Source organism: Canis aureus, chromosome 17 (genome assembly GCF_053574225.1).
Source record: "Canis aureus isolate CA01 chromosome 17, VMU_Caureus_v.1.0, whole genome shotgun sequence".
NCBI lineage: Eukaryota > Metazoa > Chordata > Mammalia > Carnivora > Canidae > Canis > Canis aureus.
In genome coordinates, this window is record NC_135627.1 from 16,975,968 (window position 1) to 16,991,933 (window position 15,966).

Genomic DNA, 15,966 nt, shown 5'->3' on the forward strand with positions numbered 1-15,966 from the left:
GCTGCTGGATCCCAATCCACAAAGCAACAGCAGTTCAGCATCTGGACCAACAGCCACCAAAGCTACATCGGTAAATAAGGTGCAAGTCCCCATGCAATGTGACCCTTCAGAGTCTTCCCCGCCAGCCCACCATCGGTGGCTCAAAGGCACCCACACAAGGAAGGCAAATGGCATATATATATTTTTTCAATGTCTGTTCATTCAGGAGGCTGTGACCTTTGCTCTCTGTTGGTGGAAGGGATGCTAACACTGCCAGCTGGAAGTAAATGGAGATTTTAATTGAAACACATACAAGTATCTACAACTGGGGTGGGGGGGGGGTAGGGGAGAGCAAACTAGACAGTCTTTCGAAGTTATCTAATGAGCACCCAGCATGGCTTAGCTTTCTACAAATGATCCTCCATTAGCCTGGGCTTGTTTTGCAAACAAATACTCAAAACAAAAACCTTTCAGCTCTTGCACATTTGGCACGGCTTCCCAGTACCAGCTCTATTAGCTAATGTGAAATATAAAGTGTAATACAGGATCCTGTCTATTTTTCGCTTCCTGGTGAAAATGGAAAAGAAAACAATATTGGAATATAAGAATCACAGTTAAAAAAAACCAAACAGATAACGATGGGTTCCTTAATATGATATAATGTGCAATTATTGATATAAATGCGGATCGGGCACAGTTCAAAATATTTTTCAAAGACATACCTGTCCCTTTTTTCTTACTAATACTATTTAAAAATATGCTGTATTTCTTCAGACCCTCTTATTCCAGTGGATGAAATTAATTATAGACTTTCAATTTAGTATCTTATCACCTCATAAAAAATGATCTTTTTCATTTAATTTGAAATGCTTGTTATCTGGCAATATGATTTATTACATGTGTTTATGTTTGTTTAGATGGCAAGACATTTTTGTGTGGAAAAAAATGTCACTAGTCATCATTGCTCCAGTTAATTATCCTCTCTAAAGGTTACCAATGCTTCGTTTCTTTCATATATTACTTATTTTAAAGAGACTTTACATGGAAGGTTAAGATATTTAACAACAATGACATATTTCTTGAGTTCTGTTCAAACACATAAAAAAGAGGTCTTAAAATGAAGCTAATGGACAATGAGAATGGAGAACAAAGCCACATTAATGACTTTATATTAACAAGCAGATAAACAGCTGACCTTTCTGCTTTGTTATTAAGGTAGCTTTTATTAAGCTACCACAAAAATTACTGTGCTATCGTGGTATTGAGCAAAATTTTCACAAGGAAGGAAAATACATTGTTGATTTGGTTTACATTTTGATGTATTCCTCAACTTTAAATCTGACTCTGAATCTGATGGCCCTCAAAATAATTTTTTTTTCAGATGAGGAGTAGAACAGAGCAGAACTAGATTCAGTCAACAAAAGTCTCTTAATGAAGAACCCTTGTCAGAAGATTGCTGTATTCCCCAGCATTGTCTGTGTGTATTGGGGAATGGGGAAACATTATTCATTGGCAAGAAATCCATTTAGGTGTGCAGGTGATGCCCCAGTGAAGTGTATTCTAAGGACTCTTAATGTTTTGGCCTCTTTAAGAACTCCACACAAATGAATTTCATTCCTATTAACCACAGTTGGTGAACCTGAGGATAAAGAAATACCATTAGAGGGGGATCCCTGGGTGGCGCAGCGGTTTGGCGCCTGCCTTTGGCCCAGGGTGTGATCCTGGAGACCCGGGATCGAGTCCCATGTCGGGCTCCCGGTGCATGGAGCCTGCTTCTCCCTCTGCCTGTGTCTCTGCCTCTCTCTCTCTCTCTCTCTCTCTCTGTGTAACTATCATAAATAATTTTTTTTAAAAAAAAGGAATACCATTAGACATCTAAGGATGCATCTTTCATTCGCCACCGGCAACAAGCTAAGAGTATACCATGCTACTGTGTTTTACTTCCTACCCAATGACTTGGACATTGGACATGTTAGCTGCTTTTAAGAATCACACATTTCATTTATTTTTTTAAAAGATTTTATTTATTTTTCCATGATAGACATTGAGAAAGAGAGAGAGAGGCAGAGACACAGGCAGAGGGAGAAGCAGGCTCTATGCTGGGAGCCTGATGCGGGACTCAATTCCGGGTCTCCAGGATCACGCCCTGGGCCAAAGGCAGGTGCTGAACTGCTGAGCCACCAAGGGATCCCCAAGAATCACACATTTTAAATGAGAGTTTAAGACTGCTAAAAAGCAACTATGGAAAAATCAGTAGCTACTTAATAAACACTGTATAAATGTACAGTAAGTAAATATGCATATTTTTACATAATATACAATGCTTAACAGACCTCTAGAGATGGGAATTTTCAATGACATGAAGACTCTGAGTACATTAAAATGTTTGTATTCACCCATCCCCAATGATCTACATACTAAGTCAGTTGTGTACTAAACTATTACTGAAAAAATTCATTACATGAAGTGGGAAATTATCATCAGTTGTATGTCCACGCTGTTGTTGACTGAAATATTTACAGCAGGGTCCTTGCCCTACATATCTGCATGTGATTTTATTGGGGGAATCTTTATGCAAGATGTTTGAAAGAGGAATTGAACATTTGGTAAAATATAACATAGTGTTTAACAATTTCAAATACAAATCTGATTTTGAAGTTGGGACCAGATATTATCATGAGAAAATTTCAGCAAGATGACTAATTTCACATGTGGAGGTATGGGTACACGGCAGGGTCCCAAAAGTGGTATCAAATTAATGTTCATTTTCAGAATCAGATGAACCATCTAGCAGTTGTTGTGATTATAATACATATTCATTGTAGTGAGGAACCTGAGAAGTAGAAAGCATAAGAGAAGTCTATGCCCAAACATACCATTCCTCACAAATCACCATGGAAATAACATTTAGCAGTCCTTAAAGAATTCTCGTGCATAGACCATATAGGAATCATATGGTCAGAGAGGACTAGGAAGTTTACTATTTAAAAATATTATACAGATACACACACTAAAGAAAATAAGGAATCAATGGACTGCATTTTGTTCTCTATCCATGTGCCTGCTGTGACCATCAATTAAACCAAACCAATCCCACAGAGTAATCTTTGTCAGTTGTTGTTCAACAGGGATTTTAACTTTTGCCTCCATAACTTCAAAATCAACAGTCAATTCAATTATTTAAATGAAAAGACATAAGAGCACCCACTGATTTTCAGAGAGCAGACTGAGTTTTCTACTGTTAGCATCCTCAAGGATGCCACTATTCCTTCTACTCCTCTTTTATTCACACATCCTTCATTCCACAAGTAGAACCATCCCCGTGGGCACAGGTTCTCTCTATTCCCCACCTCCATGTCTTTCAGCCACATTTCCATATCCTTCCAGATCGATGTCCAATTCCTTCTTCATTCTGTCTTTTCACAAAGTCATTCATGGTCCTCTCATCATGAAATAACTTCATTCCCTTATAATATTTTATCTGTATTTTCACTCACAGCACCAACCACACTTATAGTTATTTATGCCGCTTAGCCTCAGTGGCTCTGTGGGACTGTCAGCTCCTTAGGGACAAAAATGGGAGCACACGATGAGAAGGATGAAGAGCAGGAGAGAACCATCATAAATTAAATACTCACTTTCTGTCAGACACTTGTTGGGCTCCTTATGTATATTTTCAAAACTACAATTACTATTCTCATTTTGAAAAGAGAAAACATGAAGACCAAAGAGTTCAAGAGATTTCCTAGGTCACTTTGTCAATAAACTAAATTCTGCATTTGAAACCCAGCTGTCGACAGCAAGGCTGAACTGTAGACCTGGCTTGTTTGTCTGTTTGTTTTGATTAGAACTTGGCCTAAGATCCTGAGCAAAGTAGACCTTTCCCCAAATATGGGAAATGAATGAGTGAATGAAGAAAATTTATAGACTGCATTAGGCACCTAGAATCTACATGAAAAAGAGAGAGAGAGATTTCTGATTTAGAAGCAGCCAAGAAAAAAAAATCTCAAAGATTGTTTTTTAAAAAGTGCCTATAGCTTCTGGGAATGTATTTATTAGCAATCTGAAAATATTCGATATTAATATTAATTAAAATAGGCTCCAGAGCTTCTTCAGCTGCAGAATACAATTGAGTTTTATGCACTGGACAAGCTAGACCTTGAAACTGACAGCAGGTTGTACCTGAGGGCTAGTCCTCAGTTTGTAGGGGAACTTGGAAAGCTCCAGGCCTGACCATTGCCTTAGAAGCCATTTCTCTTCCTAAAATGATTTTGGGCACAATGAAGAGATTGAGACTAAGTCTGGCTGACCTCATGATAACTGGGCCAACTCAGTAGAACTGTGAACTATTTTTTAAAAAGGGCATTAAAAGTGTTCATGTTGTTTTTCCTTAATTCTCTATTTTCCATAAACCCGTTTGTAGGAGGATTAACTTTAAGGACTCCTTCAACCTATTCTTTAATATAAATCATGATTTATTGCATCATATAAATCTTTAGCAGTATGTTGTCATAATTTGAAAGGGCTCCTACCTGCACTCTAAATCAAGACTAGCAACTCAATCACAGTAAAAGTGGTGCAAAATTATTGACAAAATGTTAGGAAGTGTGGGGGAAATACAACCCCCAGAAAATAGAAAATCCCCTCCCTCTTACAGGGACTGGTTCTACTTCTCTTTTTTTTTTTTTTTTTTTTAAAGATTTTATTTATTCATTCATGAGAAACACAGAGAGAAAGGCAGAGGGAGAAGCAGGCTCCATGCAAGGAGCCTGACATGGGACTCGATCCCAGGACTCCAGGATCGCACCCTGGGCCAAAGGCAGGCGCCAAACCGCCGAGCCACCCAGGGATCCCCTGGGCTCTACTTTTAATTTCATAGTTATAAACTATCAAACACAGAAATTAAAAGTTCCAATTTCTTTTATTTTTCAGAAGTTATTTGAATAAATTTTAATGAGAGACCATAGTTTCTGGTTATTATTACAGCTGGTTATTCTTACAATTTTACCCTAGTGTCCTGACATATCAGGGTTTTTTTTCCCCCCTCAGTAGGCATAAATTTAAAGAAACTTGAAATCTTTTAAACTTCAAAGTTAAGTTATTCAAGTTTTCTATAAAACGCATGTGTTAATTTAGAATCAGAAAATACTACTAAAAATATTATTTAAAAAGGCTACTTGGGGCAGCCCCGGTGGCTCGGGATTGAGTCCCACGTCGGGCTCCCTGCATGGGGCCTGCTTCTCCCTCTGCCTGTGTCTCTGCCTCTCTCTCTCTGTCTCTCATGAATAAATAAATACAATCTTTAAAAAAAGGTTACTTGGCTTCAAAAACATCATCCAAGCAAAAAATAACAAAAATAACAAAGACGTGAAGAAATTAAAATGTATTTTCTAGATTGTTACAAATTAATATCTGTTAGATCCTATGAACTAAAAAAAGTAAAGAGAAAAAAGAAAATTTTGTAGTTCACAAAAATTTTAAAAATTCAACTGAAGTAGAATTTTGTTCTGCAAAAGATCAGATGAATTCTGGATCTTGAGCAAAACTCATTGTCAAAATCAGAGAGGAGAAAAGAGGCTTGCTTAATGTACAGAACACATTGTTTGATGAGCAATAGGTACTTAAATCCTGTTTAACACAGTGGGGACCTTTTATTGCCAGACCTTGAACTGGCCCCATTATTTAATGTGATAGAGTAAAGATTTAAAAACCTATGTCATATTTCTGTGCCTTACTCTATGTTCTGATAATTGAACTCTCAGTTCCACTTACACCAGGTTACTGAAAGACTACCTGTTTCAGATGCTGAATGCTAAATATTCTGAGTCCTATCCAGACTAAAGAATCAAAATTTCCAATGTGAACCCAAGAACCTATCCATTAACTGGTCCTCTAGATGGCTCACCTGCCTCTGAACCTCTCCTTATTCATGCAGGGGCACAAACCGCATGCACAACTCAAAAAGCAGGATGTGTGTGTTCCTCTCTGCCAACGTCTAAGTGTGTGACAGAGAAGAACACACACACATCCTGCTTTTTGAACTAAGGATTTCCACTTGCACTCTGAAATAAAGACCATCTTAGCTCTGGGAATCTAAAATTAGTTCCATTAAATCTGCTAGAATAAATGCTGCTGAAATCAAATATGACCTCCAGGTTTATAGACCCTAAGAGTTAATAGATAACTAGAATGCAAAGCTTCCCATTTTCATCTGTCGTATTTATTACTGAAACCTAAGTAATTCATGTGATCAGTGTGTGCCCTTGGGTCTGTGTAGGCCATGGCCACAGACAGACAACACTGCAGTATTATTACATATGCTCACTATTAAGTCAAGCAAAGGAAGATAAAACAGAAATAGGAGACCTGATCCCTATACTGAGAGAGCTCAGACTTCAACGGGAATAGGCAATCGATTGTACTTTTTAAAAGATCCCTAAATAAGTAAAAATGAGCAGGTGTCAATTACATAAGGACTGAGAAGGAATCAGTAGGGTTGGGGGAACCTAAGCCTATAATGACCATGGCAAGGTTCCTCGAAGAGGAGAAAATATGCAGAAAAATCTTCAGAAATGAAAAAAATATGTGGAGAAAGACATGGCAAGGCCTCAGAGACCCAATTCCCTGTTATCTTAGTTCAAAGTTTGCTTTTCATTTCCAAGTTGTTTGGATTCAATTAAGCCACTAGGTAAGGAGGAACCGGCATGAAGATCATGTACTACTATATACAGTCATTGCCAAAATAGCATTTGTCCATTTGATGAATTTAACAAACCTTTTGAAAGAATAATAAATGGAAGGTTCAGAAGCTGCATTTAGTAATTTCTAAAAATTTCTCAGAGTGCCGTGAACTCTGCAGTCTGAGCTGGTTCCTGACTCTACCTCAACACTACCTCAATATTCTCTTCCTACCCAATGGAATACTTGGAACTCTATGGAATTAATTGCTTAGGAAAGCTGTCTTTTCCTTTTAATTTTCTAAAATGCCAAGCTCACGTAGGTGTTGTCATTTAATGAAAAAATCACTGGATAACTACTGAGCAATACAGAAATGTTATTTATAACGCACTTATAATATCCCTTTCACATTTTCTTCTGAATCTTGCCAAATTTTGTGTTTGAACAGTCTGCTTATCATGGTGTCCATGTATCTCCTAAACAAGAGTTCAACATTTTGAATCACACCTTGTAGAAGGATTTTTAATTAGTTTGTTCACGTGGATAAACCAGAGATGCCCTTTCTAGCTAACCAAGAAGAAAATGCTGGGTGGAAAAGCAGAAACTAAATAACCTCAATCTGAGCTAAAAATCCCTGTAAGTTCTGTTCACCTTCACAATTTGAAAATGGTACGTTCTGTGTAACTTACTATTATTAAATACACAAGACACGAGAGTGACAGTATCTGCTGACATTGTTGTGTATCTAGAATGAATTCACAAACTAAAAATCGTCCATCCTGTTTATACTCAAGTCAGTTATGTTAAAAAACTTTTTTATTATAGAAATGTAGAAACCATACAGAACCGAGAATGTTCTAATAAACCCTCAGGGACTCATTGACTGACTTCAACCATTATCACCTCCTTGCCCAGCTTATTCCTTCAATATATCCCCCTCAGGGATTCCCTTCAGGACAGGGGAGTCATTTCAGATGTTTACTTGAATTACTTTCTTTTAAATCTTAGAACTCTCAAAGCATATATATGCTTCTTATGCCTTCACCGTGTTATTTGTCTGAAAAAGGGAAACCATGTTGTCTCAGCAGAGGAAGAAAGCACACTTTTATTCCAATTCCCTATCATGATGGAAAGTCAAGAGTCTTGATATGAAATCCCAGTTAAAGTGAGTGACTCATACTGTTTCCCACTGCACATCACCCCTAACTAGAGATAATGAATTTTCCGTTATCGTTACACCCACCATGCATTTAAACCAGTCTACATTGAGCTAAGTGTTCTCAGGTTTGAAGACAAAAATGTTTCCACTGAGCTCCAATTTACACCACCATCAAATATTTTTCTTGATTTTCATTAAAATAAGAAAATCAGTTTTCTCTATTCAGTGGCAGATCAATTTAACTGAAATAAAATTTCTCCTGTAATTTATCCATACTTACTCAAAGGATTAGTGAGCCCCTGTGAGGGAGCAGACACTTGTCTGCTCATTAACATTCATGACCAAGAACCCTTCTGGTAGGGCTGGTTTCAGCATCTGATAGAGCAATACTTAAAAGAAATTGGCTTGTCTGTGAAACAGCTGCTCAGCAAAGCCACCATGCAAGGGAATTGGTGATAATAAGATGATAATATTACAACTACACTGGGAGCATAATGTGTTTAAGTTACTTTGAGGTGTGTGGTAGGGGTCTAAGAATTAGAAAAAGATTGGTAGTCCATTCACAGAGGACATGAAGCTGTAAATCAGTAGTGTGCTTCATTAGTTTTGAATGATCTGTCCACAGAGGATAAAAGAAAAAAGAATGAAGGGAGGGAGGGAGGGAGGGAGGGAGGGGGGGAGGGAGGGAGGGAGGGAGGGAGGGAGGGAGGGAGGGAGGGAGGAAGGAAGGAAGGAAGGAAGGAAGGAAGGAAGGAAGGAAGGAAGGAAGGACAGAAAGAGGGGAGGCAGGGAGGGGAAGGAAGGAGGAAGAAAAGGAAGACAAATTTCACTTGTACAACCATCTGGGTTCTTCATACATTGCATTTAAAGGACCCCTACCATGGACCATCTATTCCTACATTGTGGAAAAGCAAGGCACTTGTGATTTGTAAATCTGTCCACTACTCCTGCCACAGTTGAAATCCCTGGTTAGCTCATTCTTATTTTTGGAAAGTCTGCCCTTTGGGAAAATTGTCAGATTACTTTCCAGTGATAGTATGACTATTTCTAATTTCTAAAACCCAATTCAGCGCAATGTGATTTCCAGAGGTGTGTCCTTCAGATAAAATACATGTCATTGAGGTGGTAGCCTAGCAAAACTAAAGGAGGTGCTCAGCTAATTACTTTGTAAGATAATTAATATAATAACCCTTATCGGTTATTGTTAGCTTGTTATTCCGTACAGTGGACAAGGGTACTGGTAGCGTAAGAAACAGAAATATCAGGATGCCTAGGTGGCTCAGCGGTTGAGCATCTACCTTCGACGCAAGGTGTGATCCTGGGGTCCAGGATTGAGTTCCACACTGGGATCCCTCCAAGGAGCCTGCTTCTCCCTCTGCCTATGTCTCTCAATCTTTTCCTCTCGTGAATAAATAAATATTTTAAAAAATAAACAGGAATATCACTCCTATTTATTCTTGAATAACATGGAAGTGGTATGTGTGTGCGTGTATGTGCGTGCTTATGTGTGCATTTGTTAGTGTGCTATGATATGGAAGGTAGTGGTACAGTGGTTATGTTTGTGTGCTTTATTTAGAAAATGTATATCCCTCTTGAATTCCTACAGACTCTATCAAAACAACAATGAACAAGCCATCCAATGTGGAACATAAAATATTGTTTCAAGAATGGTAGGAGAAGTCAGTTGATAACTGCAGTAGTTAGGATGTAGAAATAAATATTCACTCCTTCCCCCATTCTTCACTTCTATGAAATCATATACTCCCTTCTCCACTGATGTTGGGAATGACCAGGAGATTAGCTTTGGCCAACAAAACCTGGGAAGAGAGTGTGCCAATCCTAGTTTAGGCAATAAGGGGCATCGTGCCTCCATTTATAAACCTTAGTGTCTAAACTCCATGATGAGAAGAAAATCACCAAGATAGACTTCTGCCTCCAAAAGAACAGTGAAACCTAGAAAAGAGTAAACCAAATCCTAGTTTAGATGCAATCTGAACAGGGCACAGACCAGGACAACCAAACCCTAGACAATCCAAAGATGCACTGAGGAAAGATAAATGCTTCTTGTTTATGCCTTGCAATTTTTTTTGCTGCTTCTTACAAAACAATAGAAGACAGACGCAGGACTGGAAAGTTTCTACAAATATCTACATAACAAATGAACACTAGGGGATCTAGGTGGCTCAGTGGTTGAGAGTCTCCGTTCATCAGCTCAGGTCAAGATCCCAGGGTCCTGGAATTGAGTCCCACATGGGGCTCCCCGCAGGGAGCCTGCTTCTCCCTCTCCCTATGTCTCTGCCTCTCTCTCTCTGTGTCTCTCATGAAAAATAAAATCTTAAAAAAAATAGATGCACACTAAATGTCAGTAAATGAACAGTACTGTGAAATATCAGTAGTAAATATGTTTACAACATGTCCCAAGGACATTATGGACATTGCACACAAATTCTCTGAGGCCTTAGTCTCCTCCTGCCCCATTTCTAACTGATAGAATCAAGTCATTCTTTACAGGTCCTGTCTGTTCCCCTTTCCCAAAGTCTTCTCTGATGCCACTAAATGAAACACTTTATTCCCTCCATTCTGTCTCCCTCCTTTATTCCCTCCTTTCTGGACTTCTACATATGATAAAGTCAATCCTACCTTCTTTACTGTTGGTTTTAAACTTATGTCTCCCCAACAAGGTAAGGTAAATCTCCTAACAGATTGTGAACATACTTTTGCCATTATTAGTCATCTTTTATCTACTACATACTTGGTTAAGTATCTTCTATATAGAAGGTTCTGAATAAATGTTTCCAAATTGAAATCACACACACACACACATACACACACACGTGTTTACAGACACAAAGACACACACCACCCTTGTGACAGGAAATATAGAAGATTCTACTAACATATGGAAAACTACTTAGCAGTTTTTCCTTTTCAAGTAAGTGTTTTCTCTGGGAAAATTAGACCATATTTTACAGATATCATTATGTTATTGTCATCTCCACAGTAGATAGATGAGAAATGATATCTAAAAAGAAAACACAAGCAGATTTGCAGCGTAAAAATATTATGTCGCTGTGTATAAATTATTTCCACATTCAGTAAAATGAGAATTCTAAGAGTGTTACTATAGAATAAGTTCTTCAGAAGGATGGAAATTACTGCTCAACTTTTTTTTTTTTTTTTCAAAATGTACTTGCTGCCAAAATCTCCGGACAAATGTATATCATTAAAATGCATAAATAAAAACCAGAAAGGAAAGTAAAATAGCAAGACCAAGAAGAATAAACAAATAAAAAACGGTATATTGAGCTTCAAATGTGAATAAATTTCAGCTCAAATAAATCTGAAGGAAAAAAAATAAGCAAAATAAAACATCCCTTCAACTAAATTTTCCTGTCTCTGTTAATCCATATTTCATACACATTCCTAGAGAATAGGGTGCTAGTGCCCATATTAAGACAGAAGTTACCAGGTCTTTGTGAGATAATATATAACATGGCTTGACTGATTTAATAACATTTTTGCACCAAACGCTCATCCCCCTTTAATTGAGAGTCAACTTCTGATTGAATACGATTCCTGCCTTTTCCAAAAAATGTGGCTAGATTCTTTACCCACCAATATCACCATTGCTTTGTTAAAGGAATATCAATAATTCTAAGCCAGCATCCACTCAAAACAAATAAAAAGTTACTTAGGATTTCAAGCAAATGTCAAGTTCCTGTTATATTACTATTTATACATAGGTATATATTACTTACTGCTATAACTCAGGAGTATTAGGCTACAGTCTTGGTTTCATTCATCTTGGTAGAAACTTGGCAAGTGATTTACCCTGCCTGGGACCCAGGTCCCTTGGGGGCAAGACTATCTTTAGGTGGATAATTTTCTTTTTTTCTTAAAGATTAAAAAATATCCAATTTCACTTGTCTTCAAAGACACCCTCCCATCCTTCCCACAATAACTGGGACTGGACAAGAGCAAAAGATAGAAGAGTGGATGCTGCTGTTCATGAAATCTTAGTACATAGGAGGACTGGGAAGTATTGGAGAGTTTAGACGATACTGGTGACTAAGAGCAGGGCCTCTGGAGGGATCAGCCCAGGCTTAACAATAAGTCTCCCACTGAAGGGCTCTGGGACTCTGCACTGTGGTTCACTTTGGTCAATAGGTTACCATTGGGCAAGGGTGAAGAACAGGGCCTATTACTATTACTAGCATCAGAATGTTTGATTGTTGTCTACTTTCCTAGAATCCTAACACATTAGCCATTTGGAAGCATGAAAACAGTTGAGATTTAGACACAAAATTGACGGGTCAGATAGTCACTAAACACAAAAATACCAGGGAAATGAGTGGATGCACAAAGATGTCCCTCCTTTTTTAAAAATATTGTATGTGGGGCAGCCCGGGTGGCTCAGCGGTTTAGCGCCACCTTCAGCCCAGGGCCTGATCCTGGAGACCCCGGATCGAGTCCCATCAGGCTCCCTGCATGGAGCCTGTTTCTCCTTCTGCCTGTGTCTCTGCCTCTCTTTCTCTCTGTGTCTCTCATGAATAAATAAACAAAATCTTTAAAAAAAATATTTTATGTGATTTGCTTATTCTGGCTATCTGGGTGTTTGCCAGAGGTGAGACAAGAAGAACTAAAGGAGTAATGCTGTGATCTTTCTGCCAGTTTTACCTAGATGGTCTTCATAATGTAACCCCTGCATTGTGATAGAAAGTCTTGGGTTTGGCTACAGAGGAGATTGAGGTCAACCCTTTATAGTTCTGAGGAGATCTTTGCAGGACAGGCCCAGGCCAGCAGTGCGATGGGCTTGCAGGGCTGTATAATGCACACCAGAGGTAGAGATTTGGCCAGAGAAAGGAGAAAAAAACAACAACAACTAAGCAAAATGTTGTGAGACCTTTGAAAAAGTACCAGCACGAAGAATATAAATTTCTACTTTACATACCTTCATCATAACATTTCAATCCTATGTTTAAAAAGAAATAGAAAGCTTCTCAATTATAAGAAAATTCTCTGCCAAAGACGAGAATGTCTGCAATTGACATTATATACTTTTTTCAATGTATTGCCTATCAGCTACAAATTTATGGCTAATAGGAATATGAAGCAAAGCTTATCCATTTAGGAAAGGTGGGGAAGAATTCATAGTCATTCAGATTTGGCTTCTGAGCACCCAGTGAATAGTGATAACTTTATATAATATTTCTTCTAAATATTACCAAAGACACTAATGAAAACTGAGAAAGAATATGGCAAAAAAACAGAATGTTATGTTAAGTTTTTTGCAATTTCAAATTTTAAGAGTCACCTCTGCCATAAAATGAAAATCTAGGGGCGCCTGGGTGGCTCAGCAGTTGAGCGTCTGCCTTCAGCTCAGGGCGTTATCCTGGGGTCCCGGGATCGAGTCCCACATCGGGCTCCCTGCTTCTCCCTCTGTCTGTGTCTCTGCCCCTCTCTCTCTGTATCTCTCATGAATAAATAAATAAAATCTTTAAAAAAATGAAAATCTAAATGGAATCAAAACATTTCTAATATAATAAGGAAAGCAACAACTATAGCACCTGCCTTCAGCCCAGGGTGTGATCCTGGAGACCCAGGATCGAGTCCCACATCAGGCTCCCTGCATGGAGTCTGCTTCTCCCTCTGCCTGTGTTTCTGCCTCTCTCTCTCTCTCTCTTTCTGTGTGTGTCTCTCATGAATAAATAAATAAAATCTTTAAAAAAAAATAAAATAAATCAAACATACACTACAAGGGGTGCCATTGTTTACAGTAATATTAAAGGGGGAAACAACACTTATTCAGGGACAGATATACCACAAGGTCCAGCATCAGTGCAATAAATTCACAAAACTATATTACAGCTAGTTAATCAGAGTTTAAGAACTGTTCCCAAATATATATATATATATATATATATATATATATAAAAGAACATGTAGCCAACAAAAACATGCAAAATCCAGATGACAAGTCAAGATCTCTGAGAAAGTGGGACCAGAGTCAGAAAAGTAAAATGGGCACTTTGGACCAACAGACCCCAGCAAGAATGCAAAATGACTCACGGAAAGGAAGCTACTAAAAATAAACTCAGCCCTACAGAGCACCAATGATTTTATCTGGGAAAATAAGACTCAGAGGGTAACATTCCACACTGATCCTAGATAGTTCTTCTGTGCTCATACCAACCGATACTCATCAATGAGGAAGTGTTTTGTTCTGTTTTTTTTTTTTTTTTTTAAAGCTAAGGGAGAAAAATGGAAAGTGGCCCACATGAATGTATCCTTGTTCCTGAAAGGTGACTTAGCAGGATCACCTTCATGGGATAAGAAGATAAGTCATACAACTGTGCAGCTGACCTTCATGAAATTGCCTTAACAGTGAAAGTTATAATGGTGACTTTTAAATTTACATATTTTATTTTTTAAGACTGAGCTCTTCAAAAGCTAGGCTCACCAGGATCACATTTTGATTTTCAAAAATAAGGCTGGCTGAAAGCTTTCCTTAAAAAAAAAAAAAAAAAAAAATTTAACTTCTCTCCCATCCTAATGCAGTACGATGCACTATTAGTAAAAGAATTTATCACTACCCATGTCAGATCTGATCTTAGCAAAAATCAATGTCCTGTCAAACTGATTGACATAATACCCTTAAGTACATTAAAACAATTTAAAACACATCTGGAGAGAGAGCCAGAAACAGAGAGATAGAGAGAAGTTTCTCTATTAAGACAAAGGAGATGAGATCAAGAGTTCTAAATCAAAAGATATTAAACGTCACTGATATGAGAATACAAGTATCTGGCTCAGTCTTTTTGAACAGCTTTACACATTAAAAAAAAAAAATCAAGTCCCCATACAACTACCTTTGAAATTTTTATTGAAAGGAATGAATATACAGTGTGTACTATGAATGCTATCCTAGAATTATTTCACTGCAGTTTTGGAGTACAGCTTAATAAAGGCACTAGAATCATTTTCCAAAGACAGGTAAAAGTCAGCAGCACCAGATCACTCTCCCAGCTTTCCGTAACAAACAATAAGGTGTCTCAATTTGCCTCCATCTGAAGTGATACATTATAGTTCCTCAAACACAGAGCCCCTCCAGGGGCTCCTGAATGTCACCATATTTGTAATCTGTCAATCAAGGTGAACAACGAAGTACTCCCTAGTTTCATTCAAGGGAACAACATTCACAGCATCACTTCTAAATAAGGAATTATTTTCAGGCACATCCACATGTAAAGTTGAACACAGAGGAAGAGGCAGAGGAAGAAATGGCAGACGTTGAGACACTTGGCAGAAAAGATGAAGTCCCATTGACTTAGACGGAGAATGTCACATCATCTTAAGAACTGAAAACACTACCGAGTAGACTTGCCTTTTAGAACTCAGAAGGCTGGTTTAAAAGAAATTGGTGTTATTATAATAGTTTAAAGAAGCAATGAAGCAGAACATTTTACCTACTACAGAGAAAAGACAAAGGAAAATCAAAATTTTGGCAAGCCTTTCCTAAATTGGCTTTGCTGTGCATTGACTGGAGAGGATGAGAGAAAAGATGGCAGGTCTACAGACCAAGGACAACTTAGTATGACCAGGGTACTAGGAAGGGTCTCCACAATTGGCAAATCTGGTTTACAATGAGCCACAGGAAGTATACTCATTTCTTAGGGAGCTAAAGACTACACAACCACCTAAGAATATTAACTTTATCACTCTCCTTATTAATTCAGTTTACAAAAATCAGATTGCTTTTGAATATTTTTTTTCTGAAGTTCTGATGGTAAAATTCAATGCGGAAATCCTAGTAATAATTACTTTCGCTCTTTGTGCTTTCTCCTACAAAATGTTTACTTAACAAATAGAATACAGAAAGGAACTGGATAGCTTATAATCAGGAAATCAATAGAGGATTTAAACCTGATGCAGAATGCACTGTCACTGCAGTGTAAAATGTGGCTACATTATTGGAGGAGCAAACTCTAAAATAAAGGAGTCTGTGTCATTAGCACTAAAAACAAGTCTGTCTTCTTGAAAGTATTGTTATATTTCAAATAATTTTAAATGACGTTTAATTATTTTAAAGAAAATCCCCAGATGAAAAATTAAGACAAGTTATGATGTGACAAAACCTGAATGAGAATCAC

At 37.9% G+C, this 15,966-nt stretch overlaps 1 protein-coding gene across 2 annotated transcripts in view; it reads right to left on the reverse strand.

Moving 5' to 3' along the window:
* The window catches only part of GPC6 (glypican 6), a 1,085,955-nt gene that overhangs the window by 786,136 nt on the left and 283,853 nt on the right, over positions 1–15,966 (reverse strand). The gene's annotated exons all lie outside the window — the stretch shown is intronic.